Genomic DNA, 12,181 nt, shown 5'->3' on the forward strand with positions numbered 1-12,181 from the left:
AAATGCTTACTTACAGGCTCTAACCAATAGCATCGCTTTTTATACACCAACTTCTCCCCATCTTAGCTACTACTGCATCAATATGTTTTGACCATGACAGTTTACAGTCTAGGGTTATGCCAAGCAGTTTAGTCATCGCAACTAGCTCAATTTCCACATTATTTATTACAATATTTAGTTGAGGTTTAGGGTTTAGTGAGTGTTTTGTTCCAAATACAATGCTTTTATTTTTAGAAATATTTAGGGATAACTTATTCCTTGCCACCCAGTCTGAAACTAACTGCGGCTCTTTGTTGAGTGTTGCAGTCATTTCAGTCGCTGTAGTAACTGACATGTATAGTGTTGAGTCATCCGCATACATAGACACTCTGGCTTCACTCAATGTCAGTGGCATGTCGTTAGTAAAAAAAAAAATTGTAAAAAGCAAGGTGGCCTAAACACACTACTCTGGGGAATTCCTGATTCTAACTGGATTATATTTGAGTGGCTTCCATTAAAGAACCCCTGTGTTATGTTAGACAAGTAACTCTTTATCCACATTATAGCAGGGGGTATAAAGCCATAACACATACGTTTTTCCAGCAGCAGACTATGATCAATAATGTCAAAAGTGGCACTGAAGACTAGCAAGCCATCCCCCACATCAATTTCTCTCAGCCAATCATCAGTCATTTGTGTAAGTGCTGTGCTTGTTGAGTGTCCTTCCCTATAAGCATGCTGAAATTCTGTTGTCAATATGTTTACTGTGAAATAGAATTGTATCTGGTCAAACACAATTTCTTCCAGAAGTTTACTAAGGGTTGGTAACAGGCTGATTGGTCGGATATTTGAGCCAGTAAAGGGGGCTTTACTATTCTTGGGTAGAGGAATGACTTCAGATTCCCTCCAGGCTTGAGGGCACACACTCTCTAGTAGGCTTAAATTGAAGATGTGGCAAATAGGATTGTCAATATTGTCTTCTATTATCCTTAGTGACTCCGGTGGCTTGTCATTGTTAATAGACAACAATAATTTTTTTCACCTCTTCCACACTGACTTTATGGAATTCAAAAGTAACATTTTTGTCTTTCATAATTTGGTCTGATATACTTGGATGTGTAGTGTCAGCTTTTGTTGCTGGCATGTCATCCCTAAGTTTGCTTATCTTTCCAATAAAAAAGTAATTAAAGTAGTTTACAATATCAGTGGGCTTTGTGATGAATGAGCCTTCTGATTTAATGAATGAAGGAGCCGAGTTGGCTTTTTTTCCCAAAATTTCATTTAAGGTGCCCCAAAGCTTTTTTACTATCATTCTTTATATAATTTTTCTTTGTTTCATATGTAGTTTATTGTTATTTAGTTTAGTCACGTGATTTCTTAATTTGCAGTACGTTTGCCAATCAGTTGGGCTGCCAGACTTAATTGCCATACTTTTGCCTCATTGCCATACCATTTGCCTCAAATTGCTAGTTCACAGTTGGAAATGAGAACTTGTTCTCAACTGGCCTACCTGGTTAAATAAAGGTGAAATAAAATAAACAAATAAAAATCCCTCTCAAACATACAATTTTTCAATTCCTGATCAGTTCAAGGGGATTTAACAGTTTTTACAGGCATTTTCTTAATTGGTGCGTGCTTATTAGTAACTGGAATAAGTAGTTTCATAAATGCGTCAAGTGCAGCGTCTGGTTGCTCCTCATTACACACCACAGACCAGCAAATATTCTTCACATCATCAACATATGAATCACTACAAAACTTATTGTATGACCTCTTATATACATTTTAGGCCCAGCCTTTAGAACTTTGGTTTTCCAAGATATGGCTATAATAGTGTGATCATTACATCCTATGGATTTGGATACTGCTTTCAAGCAACTATCTGCAGCATTATTAAAGATGTGATCAATTCATGCGGATGATTTCATTCCTGTGCTGTTTGTAACTACCTTGATAGGTTGACTGACAACCTTATCCAGGTTGCAGGCACTGGTTACAGTTTTAAGTAATTTCCTGAGGTGGCAGCTTGATGATAGCCAGTCAATATTTAAATCCCCCAGAAAAGATACTTCTCTGTTGAGATCACATACATTAGAAATCATTTCACACATATTATCCAGATGCTGACTGTTAGCACTTGGTGGTCTATAGCAACTTCCCACAAGAATGGGCTTTAGGTGAGGCAGATGAACCTGTAGCCATATTACTTCAACAGTATTTAACATTAGATTGTCTCTAAGCTTTACAGGAATGTGGTTCTGAATATAGACGCAACACTTCCTCCATTGGCATTTCTGTTTTTTCGGTAGATGTTATAACAATGTATTGCTACCACTGTATCATTATCTAAGTGAGTTTCAGAGATAGTCAGAATATGAATGTCATCTGTTACAAGAAAGTTATTGACTTCCTAGGCCTTGTTTCTCAGGTATATATGTTAATATGGGCTATTTTTAGCACTTTTCTAGGTTGCTTGATTGTTTTTAATGCTTTACTGGGAAGCTTATCAGAGGTAGACTTAATCATGTTATTTACATTGGAGCTGATAGTGCAGGGTGAGCTGAATAAAGTGGTCTTCCTACTATTGCACACTGCCTCAGTGCTAATAATATAACTCTGGTTTATAGGCTCATGATTACTGCTTACAATAGATGTAGGATAAACAGATGTATTCGGTGCCATTATGGGTACATAAATTAAATTACTTACATTGTGTTTGCCAATGCCCCTAAGATCATGTACATTTGATGCAGCATTATGATGACTCATTGTCACAATGGTAGGGATTAACTGGTCTTGGATCATTTACCAGTCATTGTTTCAACGCAGCCTTGAAATGCGTGTACCAAAATGATTTGGATGGACTCCGTCATTCCTGTAGAGTATCGTCTGTTTTCAGAAGGTGTCAAAGGTATCAATAAAAGTGACTCCAGCAGAGCTACAGTAGTCTTTTAGCCAGATGTGTAATGCCAGCAGGCTGCTCAATCTTTCACACCCGCGGCACAACGATGGTACTGGACCTGATATTATTGCCAGTTTTTTGAAGTCTTTTAATGCTAAAATCAGTTCTTTAAAATCCATTTTCAAATGTTCCTATCTAGCCCTCCTGATGTTGTTTGACCCCACATAGACTACGACAGTGTCAGCTCCCGGCATCTGTGGTAGAACAGTCGGAAACAGCCTTGTTATGTCCTGTACTTGTGCTCCTGGGTAGCACAGGGTTTTTGCCTTGGGGACAGAGATGTTTCTCACCATAGAGCTGCCTATGATGACAGCTGGTGATGTTGAATGGGTCGTTCTCTCAGGCAGCTTCATGGTCTGGTGAGGCTGGGAGCTCCGAGGATCTGAACCCGAGGTAGAAGCCACCAGAAAGGGAGACAGAGCCGAGGACCAAGACGCAGGTACCTCCGGTTCCGATCTTGATTGGGAAGCCACCAAGGACGAAGGCGCCAGATCCTCTGGATGCAGTGAGGCAAAGCTGTTTCTGGTCTGTGTCAGTTCCGGGCTCCGCATCTCCATGGAGATCCCCGTTGCCAGAGGAGTCCGTCTTCGACTTCCACGGCGAGTGACAGACCTCCATGGCTGGTTGGTTGGGTCGAGATCAGCGCCGTTCTCCAGGGAAGTGGGAGACCCCTTCAGGGATGGAACCCTGCTTGCCACCGGCCAGTCGGCTGTGGAGAGCCGACACGGCGGCGAAACTTCCACCAGAGAAGAGTGGCGTCCGGCTACTGGGGTGGAAGAACAATAAAAAATAGGTGGGTGTGGGTTCCCCAGTAGCTTATGTAGGTTTGCTACTTGCTTACTAAGAGTATCTACTTCGCTCCTGTAGTCCTCTGCAAGCAAGCAGTTGCTACATTGAAAATCAGTGCGGTCCACATTGTGGCGGAACAAAGCAAAGTAAACGCAGCTCCTGCAACACTGGAACATTCACCAGCAGCCTCCATTTGAGACCGCCGAGCCAGCTAGGCTTTCACGTCTCTCCTCTATACGGAATCTGTCAGGATCCCGGGACAGATAGCAGCACTCACAGCAATTTAAACCAACAGAGCCGCAGGATTCAAAATAAAATAAAAGTATATAAAAGCTTTAAAATCGAGGTCTTTAGTTCAGGTTTCAGCGTTCAACAGGTTTCAGTTTCGGCGTTTGACAACAACAAACATGCGTTGCGCTCTGATATGGTTGGTTCAATGCCTGATTAAAGGAAAAAATTAAAACCTCTCTAGGGTATGTGGGACGCTAGCATCCCACCTGACCAACATCCGGTAAAATTGCAGCGCGCCAAATTCAAAATACAGGAATACACATATTAAGCATTCATAAAATATACAAGTGTTATACGTCGGCTTAAAGATTAACTTCTTGTTAATCCAGCCGCTGTGTCAGATTTCGAAAAGGATTTACGGCGAAAGCATACCATGCGATTATCTGAGGACAGCGCCCCCATGTAAAAAAGCATACAAACATTTACCAGACAAGTAGAGGAGTCAATAAAGTCCCTCTTTATGTCCCAAAAACTCAGTTTTGTTGGCGTGTTTTGATCAGTAATCCAATGGCTCCAAGGCGGTCACAACAGGCAGACGAATACATAATAAAAGTACCGGTAAAGTTTGTCGAAACATGTCAAAAGATGTTTATAATTAATCCTCAGGTTGTTTATTGTCTTTATAATCAATAATATTTCAACCGGACAATACCGTTTTCAATTGAAAGGAAAAATAACAACAACAAAAAAACAAAATCAGGTCTGCAAACTTCCTCTGTTCTCTGACCAAAATGGCTTTTTACTCATCGTTTTTCAAAATAAAAGCCTGAAACCATGTATAAACACTGTTGACATCTAGTGGAAGCCATAGGAACTGCAATCTGAATCCTAACCCATTGGATTCTCTATAGGCATTGAGTTGAAAAACAGCCACATGAAAATAATTCCACTTCCTGGATGGATTTTTCTCAGGTTTTCACCTGCCATATCAGTTCTGTTATACTCACAGTCATTATTTTTACCAATTAAATGCACACCCTAGCTTCTGGGCCTGTGTAACAGGCAGTTTACTTTGGGCACGCTTTTCATCTGGAGGTGAAAATATTGCCCCCTACCCAAGAGATGTTAAAAAATGCAGTGGAACTGGCTTCGAGATCCAGAGTTGAGTTTGAAGGGCCTACATGATGAGATTATGAACAAAGGAGCAAGATCATTTTTATTTGTCAAACGGCAGCCAAGCATCGATGATCATGTCACCAGAATAAAAACCTCTATATTTATTGGAAAGGAGCATCAAGCTCATCATCTTGCACTTGCACCTTGCACTTGCACCCTGTGAAGTTCATCATCATTTACTTAATCTGTTCCTGATAAACTGCATGGTTTCCTGAGTTGTAGTGGGAGTACAATGCACAATGTAATCACGTGACTCCAAATTTGCTTGGATATGATGGTTATTATATCAGTATTTGCACATAAAGGCGTTTCTATCGCAAGTTCTCGCATAATACATTTTACCTACATAAAAAGATCCCAACATATCGAATGAAGAAATTGTCAGCGTTTATAAAATTGTACCGAAACGTTCTGTTTCCATCACAGCGTCGTGATTTTTTTTTTATACAGTATGACTATACGCTCATGAAAACTGTGGATGGAAACGTGATCACTGTCAAATATTTATTTGTCTACAATACAGCCTCTTGTAGAGCATTGATGTTGCTCTGAAAGGTCAAATATTTTACTATCTGCAATAACAATGTATGAAGTAGCCTGCAATAAAAGGGTCAAATTTCCAATCTAACTGTGTGCATGCACTAAAGACACAATAACAGTGCGAAATCTTCTGTTTAATACTTCCTTATTCCTTCTGTCTGCACTACCACTTCCCCTACCGTTGCAGTTGCTCTGTTGTTGTTCTGTTCCCTTTCCAGAGAACTCTGAAAGATGACGCTATCAGTAACCACACAAATTTTCCTTATACCCATCATGATGTTGCTACAACCTAGCCTATGAAGGAAAGTTTCCAACATAGGTGCACACAGGTCGAGAGACAAATTTGAGATGACAGTGACACACTTACCTGCATCTAGCTGATATAGGGTGTAATCATTGGTCCAACAGTTGCAAAGTTTCGATTGGACAACTGCAGGTGTTTATCCCCGTTTTTATTCAGTTTGCTTCCCTTTAAGAAACATTTTTCAACAGAATCGGCGGAATGAATATACCCCTGATCATGCGTAAACACAGTTCACTTTCATAGCAGCCATGTTGTATTCTTTCTTGCATCAATGCACTCTCCTCTTCCCACTTCTTCCCTTTGCTTCTGTACTTTAACGCACAACACTGTATGTGACCAGGAAAAAAAACTTTCCAAGCTAAACCCCTACACAGCCTACATCGTTGGCACCATATTAGCTAAACTAACGTCATGGTCAGCATAGCTAATAGAACTAACGCGTTAGTAAACCCATTACAATCATGCAGTAACGTTACGGTGTACAGTCAGTAAGCCTTTATACCAGCGGGTCCAAGTGGCAATATATTATTAATACCAAAAGCTTACCATGACTTGCAAAAGTTCCAGTGTTGTGTTGGAAAGTCATAGCCAGCTAACTAACATAGCATCCCTCTGTTTGAGCAGAGTGTTTCAGTAAGATAGACTAGCTAGCTGCATTTGCTAACTAAGTGAAACTGAAGAGAAAAAAATGACAATATTTCTCTCTCTCTCTACTTCTCTCTTGCTTCTTCATTTTGGAAGAATTTTATTTGTTAACTGTTCAACTATTGTCTTTCTCTCTTTCTTTGAGTCAACTACTCACCACGTGTTATAAACTACAGTACTAGCTAGCTGTAGCTTATGCTTTCAGTACTAGATGAATTCTCTGATCCTTTGATTGGTGGACATGTCAGTTCATGCTGCAAGAGCTCTGATAGACTGGAGGATGTCCTCAGGAAGTTGTCATAATTACTGTGTAGGTCTATGGAAGGGGGTGCGAAAATATCAAATCCAACTTCTGAAGAGGTCGTCTGTAGTCTATAGGCACCCTGACCCTCCCATTGACTTAGAGTGGCAGGTACAGCACAGTTGACTGAAGCCGTATGTATGTAGCTGCAGAAACATGACAGAAAGTAGAATCTAAAAGGTCCAGTAAGACATGGCACGCAGCCCTTGACAAGTGTTGGTGGTTTTCATCCAGGAGGAGAAAGTGGCTAGAGCTGCTCTCATTTCCCCTTTGACAAGTGAAAGCAGTTCCTAAACTGGGAGGAAATTGAGGGAGAGAGCAGAACATGGCGTGAGTACATTTCCGACGAGAAGGCAGTTCAAGTTCAACTGCATCAAAAGTGTTAAGTTCCTTGTTTGAGTATGTCTTGAGTCGGTACAATTTCAGTGAATAAGTACAAGAGTATCATAACCAATGAATTTGTACACTGACAATATACAAATCAAGGCACTATTCACAATCCATTGAGAACACTGTTCAGGTCTTCTCATAAGGAGACCTGGGAAAAGAAAGGTGCAATAACCTGCAGTTTTTCCCTCATGAAATCAAGGAAGTATTTCAAAAACAAAAATAAAACATCCATGGAGTCCATGCGTCCGTGCAAAACGCAACACAAAGTTGATTTAAATTGTCTCTTAAAAAACCACAGTATATTATTTGTCGACAAAGTGATTGGTGACACATTCTGTTTTTATCAGTCATAAGTGTATAAAACGCACGTCCATGGTTGGTTTCCATGGCAACATCGACACTAACAGACTCCATACTGTATCCTCCAGGCCGTGGGGACCACCATAGATATCCAGTTCTGAATTAAATTATATTGTGCCTCCTGTCTGTGTCAGGTCTTGTCTACATAGGGGATGTCTGGGTCTGAGAACCGTCTGAAGGCCTTGCTGGCGGTCTGGAGGCTCTGTGGAGGGGAGATGGAAAGGGAGAGGGAGGAGATGAACATCTGGGCTGATGTACAGGGACAGGGACTGGATGCTGTCTTTGCGTCGGGCGGGCTCGTCCCGCCTCTTCATCATGTTAAAACCGCCACTGGCGGGGGGGTGAGGTCCTCAGTGTTGGGGGTGCGAGTGGATGCCCGGGGGCAGCTTCACCGTGTTGGGGATGATGGGGCGGTGGCGTTGAGGCTGGACCTGGGAGGTGGAGCCAAAGGCAGAGGCAACAGCGGAAACGAGGTTGGGGGGAGAGGAACACCCCCCTGGTGACAGGTCTCTGGGCCAGGTCAGAAGGCTTGGGAGGGCAGTTCGGCTTGGCCTTACGCAACAGGACAACACCTCTCCCTGGAAGAGATGGATGAGAGAGAAAGAGGCTCATATCAATACCAAAACATGCCACCATGTAGAGAGCTCTATTCCAGTGGGCAGTCAGATAATTTAGAGATTAATATATTCCCCCCCAGATTATTTTGAACGGTTGCCTTTCTGTTTTGTATGTGTTAACTATTGTATTAAAGCAGCTCTTTGTAGCACTATTCACTAACTCTCATAGGATAATTCTGCTTCAAATTCAGTAGACCAACCTCAACTCTCTTGTGTTTGTCGTGCAAGATCAAATGCACCTATGTGTGGTCTCAATTAAATAGAAAGTTGTCTTTCCATGAAAATCAACTTCCTAAATATTATAGGCATTAGTTAAGGTTCGGTCAATGTAGCTCAAGTCAAGTGTCCACTATTACAATTAGCTTAGTTAAATTAAATTTCAACTTACTCTGCCGAATGTCCGTAGGATTGGTCCTTATTCAGGGGAAAATTAAGAAGAAAAAAAACATCTAATAGAACAAAAATTAAACAGAGTTTCCAAACATGGGTCTGTTGTACATCCACTTTCTCTCCGCTTACCTCAAGTCCTGCACGTGCGCCATACCTGCACAAAAAAAAGCAAGAACTTATATTTTGAGAGGAAGAGAGGAACTGACTTCGCTGAGGAACTCTGTATGTCTACAACAGACCCACATTTGGAAATTCTGTTTAATTATATGTTAAATTAGATGTTTTTTTTCTCAAATTCCCCCCTGCATTAGGGTCAAGCCTACAGACAATTGACAGAGTAAGTAAGTAATTTATTAAGGATCCCCATTACTCTTCCTGGGGTCCAGCAAAATTAAGGCAGTTATATACAATTTTAAATATTACATTACTTTTCACAACACACACGTATGTTCCCTCAGGCCACTACTAAATCACATACAGAGCATTCGGAAAGTACACAGACCCCTTGACTTTTCCACATTTTGTTACGTTACAGCCTTCTGAAATGTATGAAATCTTTTTTCCCCTCATCAATCTACACACAAAAATACCTTATTTACGTAACTATTTAATTTGAGATCAGGTGCATTCTGTTTCCATTGATCCTCCTTCAGATGTTTCTACAACTTGATTGGAGTCCACCTGTGGTAAATTCAATTGATTGGACATGATCTGGAAAGGCACACACCCGTCTATATAAAATCCCACAGTTGAAAGAGTTTGTCAGCTCCAAGACTGTATTGTGTCGAGGCACAGATCTGGGGAAGGGTACCAAAAAATGTTTACAGCATTGAAGTTCCGCAAGAAGACAATGGCCTCCATCATTCTTAAATGGAAGAAGTTTGGAACCACCAAGACTCTTCCTAGAGTTGGCTACCCGGCCAAACTGAGCAATTGGGGGGGAAGGTCTTTGGTCAGGGAGGTGACCAAGAACCCAATGGTCCCTCTGACAGTGCTCCAGAGTTCCTCTGTGGAGATGGGAGAACCTTCCAGAAGGACAACCATCTCTGCAGCACTTCACCAATCAGGCCTTTATGGTAGAGTGGCCAGACGGAAGCCACTCCTCAGTAAAGGGCACATGACAGCCTGTTTGGAGTTTTCCAAAATGCACTGAAAGGACTCAGACCATGAGAAACAAGATTCTCTGGTCTGATGAAACCAAGATTTAACTCTGAATGCCAAGTGGAAACCAGGCACCATCCCTATGGTGAAGCACAGTGGTGGCAACATCATGCTGTGGGGATGTTTTTCAGTGGTAGGCAAGACAACGCAGGAGTGACTTTGGGACAAGTCTCTGAACATCCTTGAGTGGCCCAGCCAGAGTCCGGACTTGAACCCGATTGAACATCTCTGGAGATACCTGAAAATAGCTGTGCAGTGACGCTCCCCATCCAACCTGACAGAGGTTGCGAGGATCTGCAGAGAAGAATGGGAGAAACTCCCCAAACTCCCCAAAACAGGTGTGCCAAGCTTGTTGCATGATACCCAAGAAGACTCAAGGCTGTATTTGCTGCCAAAGGTGCTTCAACAAAGCAGTGAGTAAAGGGTCTGAATACTTATGTAAATGTATTGTTTCATTTGTTATTTTTTAACATTTTCAAAAATGTCAACCTGTTTTTGCTTTCTTTATGGTGTAGTGTGTAGATTGGTGAGGGGATTTATTTTTTAAATCCATTTTAGAATAAGGCTGTAACCTAACAAAATGTGGAAAAAGTCAAGGGGTCTGAATACTTCCAGAACGCACTATCTATAATACAAAATCCATGTGTATGTGTGTGTGGCATGCCTGTCTTGTGTATGTGTGTCTTACATGCATATTATTAATGTTAGCTCTCCATGCACATAGAAGGGCCAGCCGTGCTGCCTTGTTCTGAGCCAATTGTAATTTTCCGAGGTCCCTCTTTGTGGCAACTGACCACACAACTGAACAGTAGTCCAGGTGTGACAAAACTAGAGCCTGTAGGACCTGCCTTGTTGATAGTGTTGTTAAAAAGGCAGAGTAACGCTTTATTATGGACAGACTTCTCCCCATTTTAGCTACTGTTGTATCAACACGTTTTGACCATGACAGTCTACAATCCAGGGTTACTCCAAGCAGTTTAGTCACCTCAACTTGCTCAATTTCCACATTATTACAAGATTAAGTTGAGGTTTAGGGTTTAGTGAATGATTTGTCCCAAATACAATGCTTTTAGTTTTTGAAATATTTAGGACTAACTTATTCCTTACCACCCATTCTGAAACTAAATGCAGCTCTTTGTTAAGTGTTGCAGTGATTTCACTCACTGTAGTAGCTGACGTGTATAGTGTTCAGTCATTTGCATACATAGTCACATTGGCTTTACTCAAGGCCAGTGGCATGACATTAGTAAAGAGTGAAAAAATAAACTGGCCTAGACAGCTGCACTGGGGAATTCCTGATTCTACCTGGATTTTGTTGGAGAGGCTTCCATTAAATAACACCCTCTATGTCCTGTTAGACAGGTAACTCTTTATCCACAATATCGCAGGGGGTGTAAAGCCATAACACAAGTTTTTTCATCAGCAGGCTATGATCGATAATGTCAAAAGCCGCACTGAAGTCTAACAAAACAGCTCCCACAATCTTTTTATCATCAATTTCTCTCAGCCAATAATCAGTAATTGGAGAGTGCTGTCCTTGTTGAATGTCCTCCCTATATGCGGGCTGAAAGTATGTTGTCAATTTGTTTACAGTAAAATAGCATTGTAATCTGCTCAAACACAATTTCCAAAAGTTCACTAAGGGTTGGTAACAGGCTGATTGGTCGGCTATATGAGCCAGTAAAGGGGGCTTTACTATTCTTGGGTAGCGAAATTACTTGTGCTTCCCTCCAGGCCTGAGGGCACACACTTTCTAGTAGGCTTAGATTGAAGATGTGGAAATATTGTCTGCTATTATCCTCGCAATTTTCTATCCAAGTTGTCAGACCCCAGTGGCTTGTCACTGTTGATAGAAAAATCTTCACCTCTTCCACACTCACTTTACAGAATTCAAAATTACAATTCTTGTCTTTCATAATTTGATCAGTTATACTTGGATGTGTAGTGTCAGTGTTTGTTGCTGGCATGTCATGCCTAAATCTGCTAATCTTGCCAATGAAAAAATCCTTAAAGTAATTGGCAATATCAGTGGGTTTGTAATGAATTACATTGCGGGACTGCATCAGATTGGGGACCAGTTCTAGGGATATCTTAGGAGTAGAACAATCCCTCACTGTCTCAAAATCATCCTTCCATCTGGGAAACTAAGCCAGGGAGGGGTTAAGACAACAACCCACATGCAGATAACGACAGTATGAACCCAGAGTGGCTTATGATGCCCCAATCTGCATGGATGGGTGGAACCAATCATGACTAAGCATTTTTAGTGTCAGCTATATATATATAGTGTCAGCTATATATATATATATATATATATATATATATATATATATTAA

Source organism: Oncorhynchus mykiss, chromosome 1, assembly GCF_057628025.1.
Source record: "Oncorhynchus mykiss isolate SJ-2025 chromosome 1, ASM5762802v1, whole genome shotgun sequence".
Lineage (NCBI taxonomy): Eukaryota > Metazoa > Chordata > Actinopteri > Salmoniformes > Salmonidae > Oncorhynchus > Oncorhynchus mykiss.